The 17,760-nt window shown below is 43.4% G+C and overlaps 1 pseudogene; it reads left to right on the forward strand.

The window, feature by feature from the left end:
- Positions 1-346: 346 nt before the first annotated feature.
- LOC138083444 (pregnancy-associated glycoprotein 1-like) overlaps positions 347-17,760 on the forward strand; it is a 42,597-nt pseudogene continuing 25,183 nt past the window's right edge.

The raw sequence follows: 17,760 nt of genomic DNA on the forward strand, positions 1-17,760 counted from the left end.
TAGCAGTAGTTTGTTTGTTTGTTTGTTTGTTTGTTTGTTTCCCTCCAAGTAGGCAAGGGTCTCCATCTTCTTAAATGTCCATGCAGATCAGTTTGATTTTCCAGTCAAACTTCAAGGAAGAGGTTATAGTTCAATTCTCTGTATTCTGAGAAGCTTCAAAGTCCACTCGCCAAGAACACTGATGAAGATAAAGATTTTATCGAGACCTTTGTGTTTTTTTCAGACCTATTATTGGCCTAAAGGGCTAAACTAGTGCATGCCAGAGCATATATAACTAGGGCCACCCAGTCACCACTACATGCTAAGAACCTGAACTTCCCCAAGTCCATGGAGCCAGGAAAGAAACATGAAGTGGCTTGGGCTTCTTGGGCAGGTGGCCTTCTCTGAGTGCATAGTCGTTTAATTGTGGAGACTGTAAGCCACATCATCTTTCTTTCTGTGATTTTTTTTTTCATCTGATTTTTCTTCTACTCATCAGTTTTAGGATGGAATGGAATATTTCCCTGGCAATCTTAAAGTTGAGCCCTTAAATATTGATAAGTACCTTGCTATAGGAACTGTGGGACCCAAGGTTCTTTGCATAGTTGCACAACTCTGGGGTCCAGTCATGTCATGACCTATTGAAATTGGAAATATTTGCAATTGTTTAGAGCACAGTCAATGCAGATGTAGATGTGGTCCTGTGGAATAGCACTTTTCTATCTTTTATTTAACATGTCCTCTTTGTTCCCTCTCTATTTCATGTGTATATGTCTATGTCTGCATCTCTGTATCACTATCATTTATCTCTCTATCCCTTTGGAAGTCTCTGTGAGTGGATTTCTCTCTGTGGTGTATTCTTTTAACTTTTCTTTTAATTTTCTACATTTCCTGAACTTGTTCCGTATCACCTGGATTCTTCTTTCAACTCTCTCTTCTCTTTCAACTTGGAGAAAGATGGGGAGAGCTACTTATTCACTGTTTTATATCTGACGAGCAGTGTGACCACAGCCAATTCACAAACCCCTTGCATTTCAAATTCCTCCCTTATAAAAGAGGATAGGAATCCCCCTTCTACCTCCTTCCCTGAGCTTCTATGAAAAGGATACAGTGGGATGGCAACAGCAAAGCTAATGACTGTCATTTTTGAGACTTCTTATTTATCTGATATATTCTATCCATCACTTCACTTAACCCCAAGATATTCTATTTGGAGGGTTTGAATCATTACATTCCATCATTTTTCCGAAGAGGAAACTGAAGCCCCACATGATCGTATGGCTTACCCAAAATTACAGAACAAAAGCTTTATTCAAACCTACGTCTTTTCCATGGAATATGCATAAAATTCTTATATTAAGGTGACATAAAAATGATTAGAAAACACACAGTGCCATTACAATGACAGTTATACCTTAACACTGACAGTTAAATGTAGCATCTTCTTTGTTTTCTTTTTCAAATGTTTGTTGAAAGAATACTTCTAAGGAAAACAAAGATAAATACCTTCAGTGAAAAAAAAGTGCTGAACGATTTCCTCAAGGAACATGCTTACAGACTGTCTCAGTTTTCTTCTCGTGGCTCAGGTATAACTATTCACCCCCTGAGGAACATCATGGATGTGAGTGTTTTTGGAGGATGGTGCTCCACAGCGCCCTCTGGTGCTCTAGCATAGCACTGGGGCTCATCCGGAGATGCCACGTGGGATGTTGAGGCTGGTGCCCCTGCAGGAGGCAGAAACACTGGGCCAAAGGGGCCCCACGCAGAGGAGAAGGCACTATCATCCTCAATTCTTGTCTTGGTGACTGGGCCCAGAAATTATCAGGTGGCAGGTGAACATCCACTTCTGTGTCAAAGATGTGTCACTAGTTTGAGGGAGATTGTTCCTTCTGAGCAGAAGGCAATGGCAACCCACTTCAGTCCTCTTGCCTGGAAAAACCCAAGGTTGGAGAGGCCTGGTAGGCTGCAGTCCATGGGATCACTAAGAGTCGGACACAACTGCGCTACTTCAATTTCACTTTTCACTTTCCTGAATTGGAGAAGGAAATTGCAACCCACTCCAGTATTCTTGCCTGGAGAATCTCAGGGACAGTGGAGCCTGGTTGGCTGCTGTTGATGGGATTGCACAGAATGGGACATGACTGAATTGACTTAGCAGCAGCAGCAGCAGCAGCAGCAGCAATTCCTTCTGAACTAAGGGAGTCATCTAGTTACAGATGAAGAGTGAACCATCTCTGATCAGAAGGTAGAACCAACTGCAAAGCAATTGTGAATAACCAGGCAGATGAATTCAGTTTCCACAGAAGCAAGAACCACAGTTGTAAAAAGTTACTGAACCTGTATTCTGTGGAAGGCCATCAGAATCTAGCACAGCACTTACTGATTTTAGATTAGAAAAAGGGCTTATTTTGTCTTCAAGAATGCCCATGCCAGCCTGAGAGATAGGCAAAGAGTAAATACATGTCAAATGAAAGGGTCACTTGTGTGGTGTTGATTGGATGTGGTCTGAGTTTAGAGGGAGTGGCTCGGGTTGTTCAAGAAAGACCTCCTGGAAAAGGGGATGCTAAAGCTTGGTTTGAAGAGGCTACAGTGTTTCTCAAATGAATCCACCAGGACTTCCCTGGGTGTCCAAAGGGGCTGGAGTTCCAGTGTTTATGCCTCTGCATTTCAAATGCAGGTTGTACCACTCCAACGCCCGGTCATACAATCAATATCCTGCATACAATGTAGCACAGGGAAAAAATATCAAATGCAAGCACCTGTCTGACCAAAGACTGTGAGCTGCGCGGTGGTTAGAAAGTGATCTCAAGAGATATGTGACACCCAATGGGAGGCAGCAGTGTGGGAACAGAAGGTAGCCAGTTCTGCACTAACCCACTCCCTCCTTCTCTGTGTTAAGCTCTATATGGGTAAAGTCACCATTGGAACACTCCCTCAGGAGTTCCAGGTTATCTTTGATATGGGTTCATCTGACTTGTGGGTGACCTCCCCCTTTTGCCCCAGTCCAGCCTGTTGTGTGTACAGACCCCATACCCAGACCATCCTTCACTTGCCCTGCCACCCTGTTTCCACCCTTGGCACCTGATGACACTCATCTCTTTTGTCTGTAGCTACACAAGTTAGGTTCAGACATTACAAGTCTTCCGTCTTCCGACCTACCCAAAAGACCTTCAGCATCGCCTATGGATCTGGGAGCATGAAGGTATTTCTTGCGTATGACACCATTCAGGTAACTTTTAAACAGAAGTTGAATCAGGACTGGCTATGGAGTGACCCCTGCTTGCAAAACAGATGCAGGGCCATCTGTCAGGACCCTTCCAGGCCTAATTCCCATAGATATTGGCCATCTTTCCCACAGGATTCTGTCCCTGGGAAGGCAGTGCCCATGGTGACACAGGAGCAAATGAATTAGCTAACCCAGGGAGTGGCTTGAGGTGTGGACTTGCAGCTCCTTTGCCCATGAGCAGTTCAAGGCTCATTTTCCTGGGAGCGAGAAGAGGGGGAAAAAGCATCCACTTTTATATTCATAGACTGTTCCAGGCACTTTCAGGTAATAATTGGTTTAATCCTGCAACAACCCCACACAGCAGGTGGTCTGATTAGCTCATGAGACATATGAGGAAACTGAGGTGCAGACAGCAAGGGCCTTGCTGAGGTCACACATGTGGTAAAAGGTGGAGCTGGATTGGGTTTTCAGGACGGCAGTTACCGTAGGGTGTTTAGGGACAGAATAAAACTGATCTGGGGACTCTGGGGGCAGTCAAGGGCTTCAGGTATCCATAGTGGGACACTGGAGGCCAGAGATGTCAAGGGGCCTGATATATGAGTTCTCACTCTAGGGTGCTTCTGAGAGTCTAATAAAATGTATGGCCTGTTTCTCCAAAGTACTTGAGTAGTTCCCCTCTCTCTCTTTCTCTCTCATACACACTCACACAAATATACACATATCCCCAAATGTGAATTTCCCAGGCAGTAGTTTCATAAATCCCTGCAAGCAAGACTGTGTTTTTGGCTTCTGTCTTCCTGGACAGATGTAGAATCCACAGTACCTTACAGAGAATTCAGTAGATTCCTGTCATTAGGTCATAGTGATGCCAGAGAAGGCTACCTTGCTCTCGACTCATTTTGTCCACAAAGGGGCACCAATGGGTCCTGACCTGACTCGGTTGCCCCACCTGTACAGAAGACACAGGCCAATTTGACTCACTCAGGTGGTGTTTTTCAGAGGGCTGATGTTTTAAAATTCATAGCCTCTAACAAATGGAAATCAAATTCCCCTCCCAGCTTGGTCTAACTGTCTGAGGCCCACCAAAGACACAGCCCAGCCTCAATTCTTCTCTGAGGATAAAATGGCAATGCACCCCAGCCCAGTCCTAACCCCACTTCACATATCCGTAAGTGGGAACACTCTTCTCTGTCACAGATTGGGGACCTTATATGTACTGACCAGCCGTTTGGGCTAAGCATGGTGGAATACGGGTTTGAGGGCAGAGCTTATGATGGCATCTTGGGCTTAAACTACTCCAACGAATCCTTCTCTGGAGCCATCCCCATCTTTGACAAGCTGGAGAATCAAGGTGCCATTTCTGAGCCTGCTTTTGCCTTCTACTTGAGCAAGTAAGTCTGAGATGGACAATCCCTTTTTCCAAATTAGCCTTAAGATGCTTTCAGTTGCACGAAATTATAGAACACTTGATAAAGAAGATTCCTGAGAGATAACATAACCCAGGATAAATATAGCCCTGGGCTGTACCTGACTTCACCACTGGCTTTTATAAATAACTTTTTTATTGGAACACAGCCCTGCTCCTGGGCTCAAAACCAGTAACTTGGTCTAGTGGGGGTGAATGAGGAGGAAGACTAATGGAAGGCAACAGGAAACAAGTTGGAGGCAATAGCAATATGATTTGCTTATCAATTTGATAAGGAAGGAAGGAGAAGGATGGTGGATATCTTTCCATCCTCATTAGCATTCCACTGGGAGCTCAGGAACAGCTACCCAATTTGCAGGAGCCAGGGAAAAATGAAAGTGTGGGACACAAAACAAACATGTGGGACCCCTTGTTCAAGAAATATGAGGCATTTCAAGACAGGGAGAGCAGAAGTCGGGTCCCTTCTGAGTTTGGGGCGCTTTGAACAGTAGAGATCACAGGCCAGTGGTGCTAACTCTCAGTGACCTGAACCCACACCCTTAGAACTCCTAGACTTTGAGTTTCCTGAAAAATGACAAGCTGGACAGGAGAAACCCATTATGCTTCAGCACTGTGTCCTCTGAGTGTGTCTGAGTACTCAGGCTGCAGGAGGTAGGGCATCTTCAGTAGCTATAGTGGGTGGAGCCCAGCCAGGTGACTCAGCTTCTAACCTCCTCTGTGCCACTCATTAGCCAGGAACCGACCTCAGTCTGGATCTCAATCGCTCCTAGCCTCTATTTCTGCATCTGTACATGGGGACCTTATTAGGGCCTTAATGGGTGGACCAGCACAGCTAACAGACAGTGCTGTTGTTACTGTCTTCCAAGGATCCCCTCCTCTCTTCTCTCTACACACGCAGGGTGAAAGGCAGTGTGGTGATGTTTGGTGGGGTGGATAAATCCTACTGCCAGGGAGTGCTCAGCTCAGGGGTACCATTGATCCACACGGGCAACTGGAGTGTACACATGGACTGGTAAGCCTCTCCCTCTGAGGGTCAGCCCGAGTGATGCTCCTGCTGCTGTACATGGACACAGGCAGACACACACAAATACACTCTTAGACACACAGTCACACAGACACATGCATCACCCACAACGACACAGACAGACACACAGACACATGGAAACACACAAGCAGACACACAAAAGTAAATATGCATAGCTAGTCAGAGACACGGAAGCAGTCAGAGACACATACAAACACACATACAAATACATATATAAACAAACATACAAGCAGATAGATATGCAAACAACCAATGGTTTCATAATCCCAGGCCTTCTGACCAGGGCTCTGACCAGGGTCCTCAAAGGGTCCAGAGAGGTCTGTGCAACTGGGAAAGGATTGCACCCACTGCCCTGTGAGGTGTGGAGCATGGTTAGAAGACACTACACTGTGGTGAACAGAGGGTTAGGGAGAATTACTCCAGCCTGAACAGAGGTATAAGATGACCAACAGTCTGGGGCTACCTGGGACCAAGGAAGTTCTCAGTACAGGTAAATGTCAGTTTAAAAACAGGGAAAGTCCTGAGCAAATGGGGAGAAGCGGTCTCCTAAGGGAGCAACAACCGAGAAGTGTAGAGATTTGCTGAAGTCTTAAGATGTGAAAGTAGCTAATAAAAAAGACACCCCCATGTTCATGGGCACACAGTAAGGCAGGGGCTATAACAGAGAGTCAGGAAGGTGGGATCCAGGAGTGACCTGTGGACAAGAGGCATAATTGATAGGTTTCTCTGTGATACCTTCAGAGAAAAGCTGACCTGTCTTTGAGTTTCTGTGGGCTAGTCATGTGTTTCCTGGCCAGGGTCTCAGGGCCTGAGCTGGTTGTAGGAGCAGTGCTGGGAGACACGCTCTCCCAGAGGAGCCCCTCTCTCCCACCACTATGAGACTCTGCTGCCCTCGTGAATCTCCATCTTCACTCTTTGATTCACCGAGCAGCACACATGATTGTCAATTTCCTCCAGAACTACATGACTGAAGCTAGGGAGAGGCAGCCCCAAAGTGACTGGGGGATAACCTAGGCCATTTAAGAGTTTGTGATGACCCACCAACTCTACCACTTCCTCATTCAGAGGAAATATGAGGGGTAATGAAATAGACTCTCTTCATCCCATCTGAGATGAGCTTATCACTTGGCTTCTCCTCCAGGGCAGTTTGGGTGAAGTACTTTATAGAGAGCTGGTTCCCTTGGGTCCCACACCCAGTCACCAGGTCTCTGCCATCTCATGCCTCCTCTTTCCTTTCCAATCCTACTTGGTAAGTGATGGCCCCAGTGGATCCATGAGCCATCCTTCTCCTCCAGGGCCCAGAATACCCCTTCCTTGGACTTCAGTGCTGCTGGGGAGAATGCAAAGCATGTATCTGGAGACCCAGGGTACACAGAGCATTCACCCTTTCTGAGCTTCTCCATGGGTGGGGCTATGAACTGTTTGCTTGGAGCTGCCATGATTAGCACTTTTGCAGTGGGATAATCCATTCTTTCCACCTGGAAGCCCTCAATAGATGCCTCAGCTGAGACAGCAGGGATGAGAGGTTGATTTCTTTTCAGATTGACTGGTTTGATCTCCTTGTTGTATAAGGAACTCTCAAGAATCTTCTCAAGCACCACAGTTCAAAGCTCAATTCTTTGGCATTCACCATTTCTTATGGTCCTGTACCTGATTACTTGAAAAACCATAGCTTTGACACTACAGACCTCTGTAGAAAAGTGAGTCTTTGCTTTTTAATATACTGTGCAGGTTTTTCATAGCCTTTCTTCCTTCCAAAGAGCAAGTGTCTTAATTTTGTGGCTACAGTAAAGGTCCATGGTGATTTTGGAGCCCAAGGAAATAAAATCTACCACTGTTCCCACTTTTCTCTCATCTATATGCCATGAAGTGGTGGGACTGGATGCCATGAATGTTGAGTATCTTTTTGTGAATAGTTTTTTGAATGTTGAGTTTAAGCTAGTTTTTTCATCTCCTCTCCTCATAGAGAGGTTCTTTAGTTCTTTGCTTTCTATTATTAGGGTAGTGTTATCTTCATATCTGTGGATGTTGATACTTCTCCGAGCAATCTTGAGTCCAGCTTGGGATTTATCCAGACCAGCATATTGAATGATGTATGCTACATATGAATTACATAACCAGAGTGACAATGTATACCTTGTCATGCTCCTTTCCCAATTTTAAATCTTTCAGTTGTTCCATGTCTGATTCTATCTGCTGCTTTTTGACCTACAAAGAGACTTGTTAGGAGAAGGGTAAGGTGATCTGCTACTCCCATTTCCTTAAGATTTTCCCACAATTTGTTGTGGTCCACACAGTGAAAGCCTTCAGCATAGTCAGTGAAACAGATGGAAATGTTTTTCTGGGATTCCCTTGTTTTCTCTATGATCCAATGGATGTTCGCAATTTGATCTCTGGTTCCGCAAACCAGATTATATATCTGTATGTTCTCACTTCATGTACTGTTAAAACTTAGCTTGAACAAATTTGAGCATTACCTTGCTAGCAAGTGAGATGAGCACAATGACTGATAGATAGGTTGAACATTCTTTGGAATTGCCTTTCTTTTGCATTGGAATGAAAACTGACCTTTTCCAGCACTGTGGCCACTGATGAGTTTTCCAAATTTGCAGACATATTGAATTCAGCACTTTAACAACCTCATTCTTTAGGATTTTTAAACAGCTCAGCTGGAATTTCATCACCTTCCCTAGCTTCTCTTGTAGTGATGCTTCCTAAAGCCCACTTGACTTCATACTCCAGAATATCTGTCTTTATGTGAGTGGCCCCAGCATCATCCCTATCCTGGTCATTATGACCATTTTTGTATAACTCTGTGCATTCGTACCACCTCTTCTTAATCTCATCTGCTTCTGTTATGTCTTTAAATTTATGTCCTTTATTGTGCCAATCTTTGCACGAAGTGTTCCTCTGGTATCTCCACTTTTCTTGAAGAGATCTATAATCTTTACAATTCTTTTTGTTTTCCTCTAAATCTTGCACTATTCACTTATGAAGACTTTCATATCTCTCCTTGCTCTTCTCTGGAAGTCTGCATTTCATTGGATATATCTTTCCCTTTCTCCTTTGCCTTTCACTTCTCTTATTTTCTCAGCTATTTTTAAGGCCTCCTCAGGCAACAACTTTGCCTTCTCACACTTGTTTTTCTTGAGGATGGTTTTGATGACCACCTCCCATACAATGTTATGAACCTGTTGGGAGCCAGCGTGAGGAACTCCGCCCATGTCAAAGGTCATGAGGAAGGAAGCTTGGCATACACAAAGGCATGATCAAGCCTCAGGAAACCCCCTGTTCCCGAGCATCGACTCCCAAATCAGAGTACTTTATGGGGAGCTCTCCCCCATAACTATTTCTCTCGGAGAAGGAGTTAACTTGCAGCTTCAAGTTAATAAAAATTCCTGGGCGTGACCAGAGTGTTTCAACTTACGAACTCTGAAGGTTCTCTGGCCTGCCTGATCAGGCTCGTCTGGCTGCATGTGATTGTTTACAGCCTCCCAACTGTGAGAGGCACGGGATGTTTTAAAACTTTCTAAGCACAGACTCTTTTTGAGAAGTTAGAAGATCATTAGTATAGTATTAGTGGGTTGATTAGGAATTATATTGGTGAAGGGTTTTTTCATTTGTTGTGCCAATAATTACTGCTAATTCCTTGCCCTGAGTGTGACAAGGATGTCTCAGGTCAAACCTCTCTGCTGACAGACTAGCTCGTGTGTGTGTGACAACCTCTCAACCATAAACAGCACAGAGAGTTTGGAGTATTAGCATAGGGCTTTTTTCATTGATGAGTCAATGATTGCCATCAGGCCTCCATATCCTTAGGCACCTGGGAATATATTAATCAATGTATTTGGAATATAGAAAAGGAAATATAGTAGTTTTTGATGTTAGCAATACTAGACTTTTGAGTTAATGAATCTTCTCTTTTGTTATAGATCACTGTACTTTGTTATAAATCACTATAAATCACTATGCTATGTAACTTTATCACTATCTTAAGACAAAATAGATCTTAAGGGGAACATTGGTGAAGGGTTTACATTTGTTGAGCCAATATTTGCTGCTAAATCTCCATATTCCTGCCCTTACAATGAATATAACTAGCATATAGAAGAGATAAGTATTAACCTTTAAGATTAATCATGTTAAACCTTAGGTTAAGTAAATTCCTTTCTTGATTGTAACTCACTACACCCTCACCCTATAGGAATGCAACTTTATTTGGAGGGTGGCGCCTGATTCAAGAAAAAATCACCCCTGGAAAAATAAATTTTCTGGTTAACTGACCGGTATCAGAGAGGGCCATAAAATGTCAGGAGACCTCATGGCTAGAAGATGATGAAACTCATAAGACCTTTGTATAATTTTATATGAAGCACCTGATTGTGACAAGGGTCAGGTCTGCTGACCCCCGCGTGACTCTGTATTCATCCCTATGTATAACAAAAAGGTATATAATCAAACCTGAAAAATAAAGAAATTGGATCAGTTTCTGGAAAGACTGATTCCCCCGTGTCGTCTCTTTCTTGCTCCCCGTTTTCCTGGCTGAATTCCCATCTGAAATTTGGGTACTCACCAAGCCTGCTAATTCTGCCCGGGCTTCTGAGATCGGACCGGGGAGGCCTCAGTGCCTCCTCTCCTTTGGGAGAATGGAAAGATGCCTGTGGCCTACGTAGGTGGTGATTGGTATTCCATGTAAACCAGTTATTCAGCCTCTTTTCTCCACTAATTCTCCTAGTACACTATCTGTTTCTAATCTCCCTCTATATCTGTAATTAAATAAGTTTTTTCCAGGATGCCGACTCCATCCCCACCTTCAAATCACCCTGGATCCACCGCGGCTGGACTCCAGCATGAACCTCCATCCATAGTTCTTCAGGCTAACAGACCTAATCCTTTGAATCTATTTTTCATCTCCACTATATAATCATAAGGGATATGATTTAGGTCATAGCTGAATGTTTTAGTGATTTTCCTTACTTTCTTCAATTTAAATGTGAATATTGTTTGCTTCTGCCTAAGCATTGCTTCCAGATCACCACCCACCACTCCCAGTGGGTGTGGAGCAAAAACACACAATTTGAGGACTGTTACCCTGGGTTTGTGCTTGGCTTTTCACATGCCTCACTGTGTGAGCTTGATCAAGTCTCTTAACCTCAGTTTTTTCATGCACCATGATGATAATTCCACCTTCTAGATTGCATGTGTGCCTGCTAAGAACAAGTGGCCCTGAGAGGGCTTTCTGGGGTACTAAGTCTGGAACAAATATGAATTATTCTGCCACCTCGGAGAAGGAAATATTCTTTTTCGAGGTTATGGCTGCCATCCCCAAGACTAAATATTGATTTCAGCCAAGTGACATCTATTTCTGAACCCTGACCCAGAACTCTGACTGAGCCAGTGCTTCTGTTTTCTGGGCTCCCACAAGAACTAATGATTACTGATCAGATTACTCCCTTCCTCGGCCTTACCAGTCAGCCTTTCCTTGTCAACTACTTCTCCCCTGAAATCACACTGTAAGGAGAGTCATAAAGGCTCTTGCTCTCTTGTCAGTTTCCCACATCTCCAGCATAGCAACAAGTAGATGTTATGGCTATTTGTCATAGCAACAACTATGGCAACCTGTACAGCCCAATCTCAGCCTGTTAAATGAATCTTTTCCCATTTGGCCTCTCATGTTTAAATTATGTATAGTTGCCTTAGTAACCTTCCTATGCTTGTTGATTAATGTCAAAATATGTGTGGACCTCATCTAACTTTCTTTCGCAAGCATAATTTCAACCATGCAATGAAGTAACAAAACATTTAGTCATCTAACTACCCACAGGAATTGACAAAAGAAACCACCCTTCATACATTTCTTGCTTGGTCCAAAACACCATTGAATGATCTGCTGAAACAATGGGATACATTGGCATGTACACTCCAGAAGGGACACTTTTTCTCTGGATTTGTTTTCCATCTAGTGCAGAATGTCAGTCATAAGCCTGGCCCTCCAGCAGCTGGTCACATAATTTTTGCAGACTCAGCCCACTCCAGATCCCTTCCACATCCCTCAGTAAAATCTAGAGAACAGACTCAGTCAAAGTTCTCACTCCTGCAGAAAATAGGTTTTTCGTTTTTTAAGAAAACAATATTTGGTAACACATTCAAAATCTTGTGCTCCTTCCTTGGATTCAAGGACCTGCACTAGAGGATGGGAAGCATTCCCTTCCACCTAAATCTTTCAACACTCTCACCAGGGACACAGGCTTGACTGGACCCCAAAGACCTCTGCATGCTCCCTGATTTCCTGTGTATATCAGTTCAGTTCAGTCTCTCAGTCACGTCCTACTTTGCTATATCATGGGCGCAGCATCCCAGGGTTCCCTGTTCATCACCAACTCCTGGAGCTTGCTCAAACTCATCTTCATCAGGTCAGTGATGCCACCTGCCGGCGACGGAATGAAACACCAACACTGCAGAGTGGTTTAAATCTTTATATTTTAACACTTGCTTCTTACAGCTGCTTTATTTTATATCCCTTGCACAACAACCTACAGGGCAAGCTGCCAAGCACTATGATTCAGAGACTATACAGTGCGCAGGTGCAGGGCGAGATAACCTTTACCTTGACTTATTTACTGCAGCTAAGACTTTGTTTTGGGGAACTTTTTTATCAACTTAGAATCCGTTTTGTCCCAGGGTCTGTTCCTTTTGAGGAATCAGAGAAACATCCTTGTGTGCAAGAACTGTTCTTTTCCCACGGGAAAAAACAGGATTCTTAGCTGAACATCTCGTTTGCAAGAATGTTCAGCCCTGGTTGAGAGTCTCGTTTGCAAGCACTTCTCAACCTCCTTAAACCTAGTTCCCTACACTGGGCAGAACATCTCGTTTGCAAGAATGTTCAGCCCTGGTTGAGAGTCTCGTTTGCAAGCACTTCTCAACCTTCTTTATACCTTGTTCCCTACACCACCCAACAATTTCATCTTCTGTCTTCCCCTTTGCCTTCTGTCTTTAATCTTTCCCTTCATCAAGGTATTTTCTAAAGAGTCAGTTCTTCCCAAAAGGTGTCCAAAGTATTGGAGGTTCAGCTTCAGCATCGGTCCTTCCAATGAATATTCAGGACTTATTTCCTTTAGTATGGACCGGTTGGATCTCCTTGAAGTCCAAGGGACTCTCAAGAGTCTTGTCCAACATCACAGTTTAAAAGCATCAGTTCTTTGGTACTCAGGTTTTTTTTATGGTACAACTCTCACATCCACTCACGATTTCTGGTAAAATCGTAGCTTTGACTATGCAGACGTTTTCTGGTAAAGTAATGTCTCTTAGAAGTATGTCTACATACTAATGTTTACATAGAAGAACTGCACAAAAAAGATTAATGACCCAGATAACCACAATGATGTGATCACTCGCCTAGAGCTAGACAGTCCTGAAATGCGAAGTCAAATAGGTCTTCAGAAGCATCACTAAGAGCAAAGAGTGGAGGTGATGGCATTGCAGTAGAGATATATCAGACCCTAAAAGATGATGCTCTTAAAGTGCTGCATTCAATATGCCAGGAAATGTGGAAAACTCAGCAGTGGCCATAGGACTGGAAAGGTCGTTTTCCTTGCAATCCCCCAAAAAGGTGATTTCAAAGAATGTTCAACCACCACACAGTTGCAATCACCTCATATACTACCAAAGTAATTTCTCCAAGCAAATCTTCAACAGTACATGAACTGTGAAATTCCATATGTTCAAGCTGGATTTAGAAAAGGCAGAGGAAGCAGAGATCAAAGTGTCAACATTCGTTCGTTCATAGAAAAAGGGAGAAAATTCTAGAAAAACACCTTCTTCTGCTTTATTGACCATGCAAAGGCCTTTAACTTTGTGGGTCACAACAAACTGTGGAAAACTTACAGAGATGGGAATACCAGACCATCATACTTGCCTTCTGAGAAATCTGTATTCAGGTCAAGAAGCAACAGTTAGAACTGAACATGAAACAGCAGACTGGTTCCACATCGGGAAAGGAGTACATAAAGTCTGTATATTGTCAACTTGCTATTTAACTTATATGCAGAGTATCACGTGAAATGTCCAACTGGATGAAGCACAAGCTGGAATCAAGATTTCTGGGAAACATATCAATAGCCTCAGGTATGCAGAAGACACCACCCTTACAGCAGAAATTGAAGAACTAAAGAGCCTCTTGATAAAAGTGAAATAGGAGAGTGAACCAGCTGGTTTAAACTTCACGTTCAGAAAATAAAGGTCATGTCATTTGGTCCCATCACTTCATGGCAAATAGATGGGGAAACAATGGAAACAGTGAGAGACTTTATATTCGGAGGCTCCAGAATCACTGCCGATGATGACTGCAGCAATGAAATTATAAGATGCTTGCTTGTTTGAAGAAAAGCTCTGAGAAAAGTATATAATTTTTTTTAAGTAGAGACATTAATTTGCTGAAAAAGTTCAGTATAATCAAAGCTATGATTTTTCCAGTTGTCATGTATGGATGTGACATTTGCACCATAAAGAATGGTGAGCGATGAAGAATTGATGGTTTTGAACTGTGGTGTAGACAAGACTCTTGAGAGTCCCTTGGACTACAAGGAGATCCACCCAGTCATCCTAAAGGAAATCAAACTTGGATATTCATCGGAAGGCTCAATGCTGAAATTGAACCTCCAATACTTTGGCCAACTGAAGTGAAGGACTGACTCATTAGAAAAGACCCTGTTACTGGGAAAGCTTGAAGGCAGGAGGAGAAGAGGATGACAGAGGATGAGATGGTTGGATGGAGTCACCAACTCGATGGACATGAGTTTGCCCAAGCTCCAGGTGCTGGTGAAGAAGAGCAAGCCCTGTCGTGATGCAGCCCATGGGGTGGCAAAGAGTCAGACATGACTGAGCGACTGAACTGAACTGAACATACCACATAGCAAATACTATTTGTAATAGGCATGTTTCTCCAGCAAAACTGGGGCTCCCTAAAGCCCCAACATATATCCCCAATCAAGTTTGCACCCATGCACAGAAGTCAGTGCCTAGCATTCACAAGTCATTCTGTGATTTCTGATTGCAGGGGGACCTCCATTTTAATCGACATAAAGGAGTAAAGGACGCATTTATCCTCCTGTCTCAACTAACTCCAAAGTAGAAAAGGCAAATGAAAGAGCCTTGTTTTACATCAAACATCTGGCAGCAGGGAATGGATTTCTGAGGCAGGGAGCAAGCAAGGAGAGTTCTACAATTGCCCCAACTCTAGAAATAGTTTCCAACACATACATGGAAGGTGTACCTAGGCAGAGACAAACAGTCTCCCCAAGAAGAGAGATTATTGACTCCATATAGTTAGAGTTCATAGGAGAGAGGACATACAGGGAACTGTAGGAAGGTACACGTGATACCCTTCCAGTTTTCAGCAGAGAGATGATAGTACTGGTCTGAATTATAGGGAACAATACTTGAGCCTCAAATTGCACCAAGTCTAATTGTGTCCCCACCCACCAGTGTCAAAATTACTCATATTTTTAATATAAATTTATTTATTTTAATTGGAGGCTAATTACTTTACTATATTGTATTGGTTTTGCCATACACTGACATGAATTTACCATGAGTGTACATGTGCTCCCCTTCCTGAACTTCCCTCTGACCTCCCTCCCCATACCATCCCTCTGGGTCATCACAGTGCACCAGCCCCGACCATCCTGTATCATGCATCAAACCTGGGCTGGTGATTCATTTCACATATGATAATATACATATTTCAATGCCATCCTCCCAAATCATCCCACCCTCGCCCTCTCCCACAGAGTCCAGAAAGCTGTTCTATACATCTGTGTCTCTTTGCTGTCTTGCAAACAGGGTTATTGTTACCATCTTTCTAATTCCATATATATGCATTAGTATACTATATTAGTGTTTTTCTTTCTGGCTTCTAATTGCTAGAATTTTGTTAAGGATTTTTGCATCTATGTTCATCAGTAATATTTGCCTGTAGTTTTCTTTTTTTGTGGCTTCTTTGTCAGGTGTTGGTATTAGGATGATGGTGGCCTCATAGAATGAGTTTGGCAGTTTGTCTTCATCTGCAATTTTCTGGAAGGATAAATGTTAGCTCTTCTCTAAATTTTTGGTAGAATTCAGCTGTGAAGCCATCTGGTCCTGGGCTGTTGTTTGCTGGAAAATTTCTGATTACAGTTTCAATTTCCATGCTTGTGATGTGTCTGCTGAGATTTTCTATTTCTTCCCGGTTCAGTTTTGGAAAGTTGTACTCTTTTAAGAATTTGTCCATTTCTTACACGTTGTCCATTTTATTGGCATATAGTTGTTGAGAGTAGTCTCTTATGATCCTGCCTCTTCATTTTGTTTATATTGCTGTGTTTGGGGTCGCCTTTCCATATACTGGCAGTTTTTGGAGTTCTCTTTTTTGTGGAGTTTCCTCACTGTGGGTGGGGTTGGATGGGTGGCTTGTCAAGCTTTCCTGGTTAAGGAAGCTTGTGTTGGTGTTCTGGTGGGTGGAGCTGGATTTATTCTCTCTGAAGTGCAATGAAGTTTCCAGTAATGAGTTATGAGATGTCAGTGGGTTTCGAGTGACTTTGGGTAATCTGTATATTGAAGCTCAGGGCTATATTCCTGTGTTGCTGGAGAGAATTTCCGTGGTATGTCTTGCTCTCGAACTCGTTGGCCCTTGGGTGGTGCTTGGTTTCTGTGTAAGTATGGAGGCATTTGATGAGCTCCTATCAATTAATGATTCCCGGAGTCAGAAGTTCTCTGGTGTTCTCAGGATTTGGACTTAAGTGTCCTGCTCCTGGTTTTCAATTTTATTCTTATAGTAGCCTCAAGACTTCTCCATCTATACAGCACCAATGATAAAACACTAGGTTGAAGATGAACAGTTTAGTCACAGTGAGTGACATCCAGAGAAGTTCGCAGAGTTACATAGAGGAGATAAGAGGGAGGAGGGAGATAGAGGTGACCAGGGGGAGAAGAGGGGGAATCAAAAGAGGCGAGAGAACATTCAGTTCAATTCAGTTCAGTTCAGTCGCTCAGTCGTGTCCGACTCTTTGTGACTCCATGAATCGCAGCACACCAGGCCTTCCTGTCCATCACCATCTCCCAGAGTTCACTCAGACCCACGTCCATTGAGTCCATGATGCCATCCAGCCATCTCATCCTCTGTCATCCCCTTATCCTCCTCCCAGCATCAGAGTCTTTTCCAAGGAGTCCACTCTTAGCATGAAGTGGCCAAAGTACTGGAGTTTCAGCTTTAGCATCATTACTTTCAAAGAAATCCCAGGGATGATCTCCTTTAGAATGGACTTGTTGGATCTCCTTGCAGTCCAAGGGACTCTCAAGAGTCTTCTCCAACACCACAGTTCAAAAACATCAATTCTTCAGGGCTCAGCTTTATTCACAGTCCAACTCTCACATCCATACATGACTACTGTAAAAACCATAGCATTGACTAGATGGACCTTTGTTGGCAAGTAATGTCTCTGCTTTTCAATATGCTATCTATGTTGGTCATAACTTTCCTTCCAAGGAGTAAGCGTCTTTTAATTTTATGGCTGCAATCACTACCTGCAGTGATTTTGGAGCCCCCAAAAATAAAGTCTGACACTGTTTCCCCTGTTTCCCCATCTATTTCCCAAGAAGTGATGGGATCAGATGCCATGATCTTAGTTTTCTGAATGTTGAGCTTTAAGCCAACTTTTTCACTCTCCTCAAACTAACCAGTAATTACTTCTTTATGTGCTCTCCACAGTCTGGATCCCTCAGAGTTGTTCACAGAGTTACACAGAGAAGAGAAGAAGGAGGATGGAATTAGAGGTGACCAGGAGGAGAAGAGGGGGAATCAAAAGTGGAGAGTGCAAGCTAGCCAATAATCACTTCCTTATGTGCTCTCCACAGTCTGGATCCCTCAGAGATGTTCACAGGTTTACACAGAGAAGAGAAGAGGGAGGAAGGAAACAGAGGTGGCTAGGGGGATAAAGGGGGAAATCAAGAGGAGAGAGAAACATCCAGCCAGTAATCAGTTCCCTAAGTACTCTCCACAGTACAGAACAAACAAAAAGATTCAGAGTTGGGTAGAGAAGAGAATGGGGGAGG

The sequence above is a fragment of the Capricornis sumatraensis genome, chromosome 8, assembly GCF_032405125.1.
Source record: "Capricornis sumatraensis isolate serow.1 chromosome 8, serow.2, whole genome shotgun sequence".
Taxonomy (NCBI): Eukaryota; Metazoa; Chordata; class Mammalia; order Artiodactyla; family Bovidae; genus Capricornis; species Capricornis sumatraensis.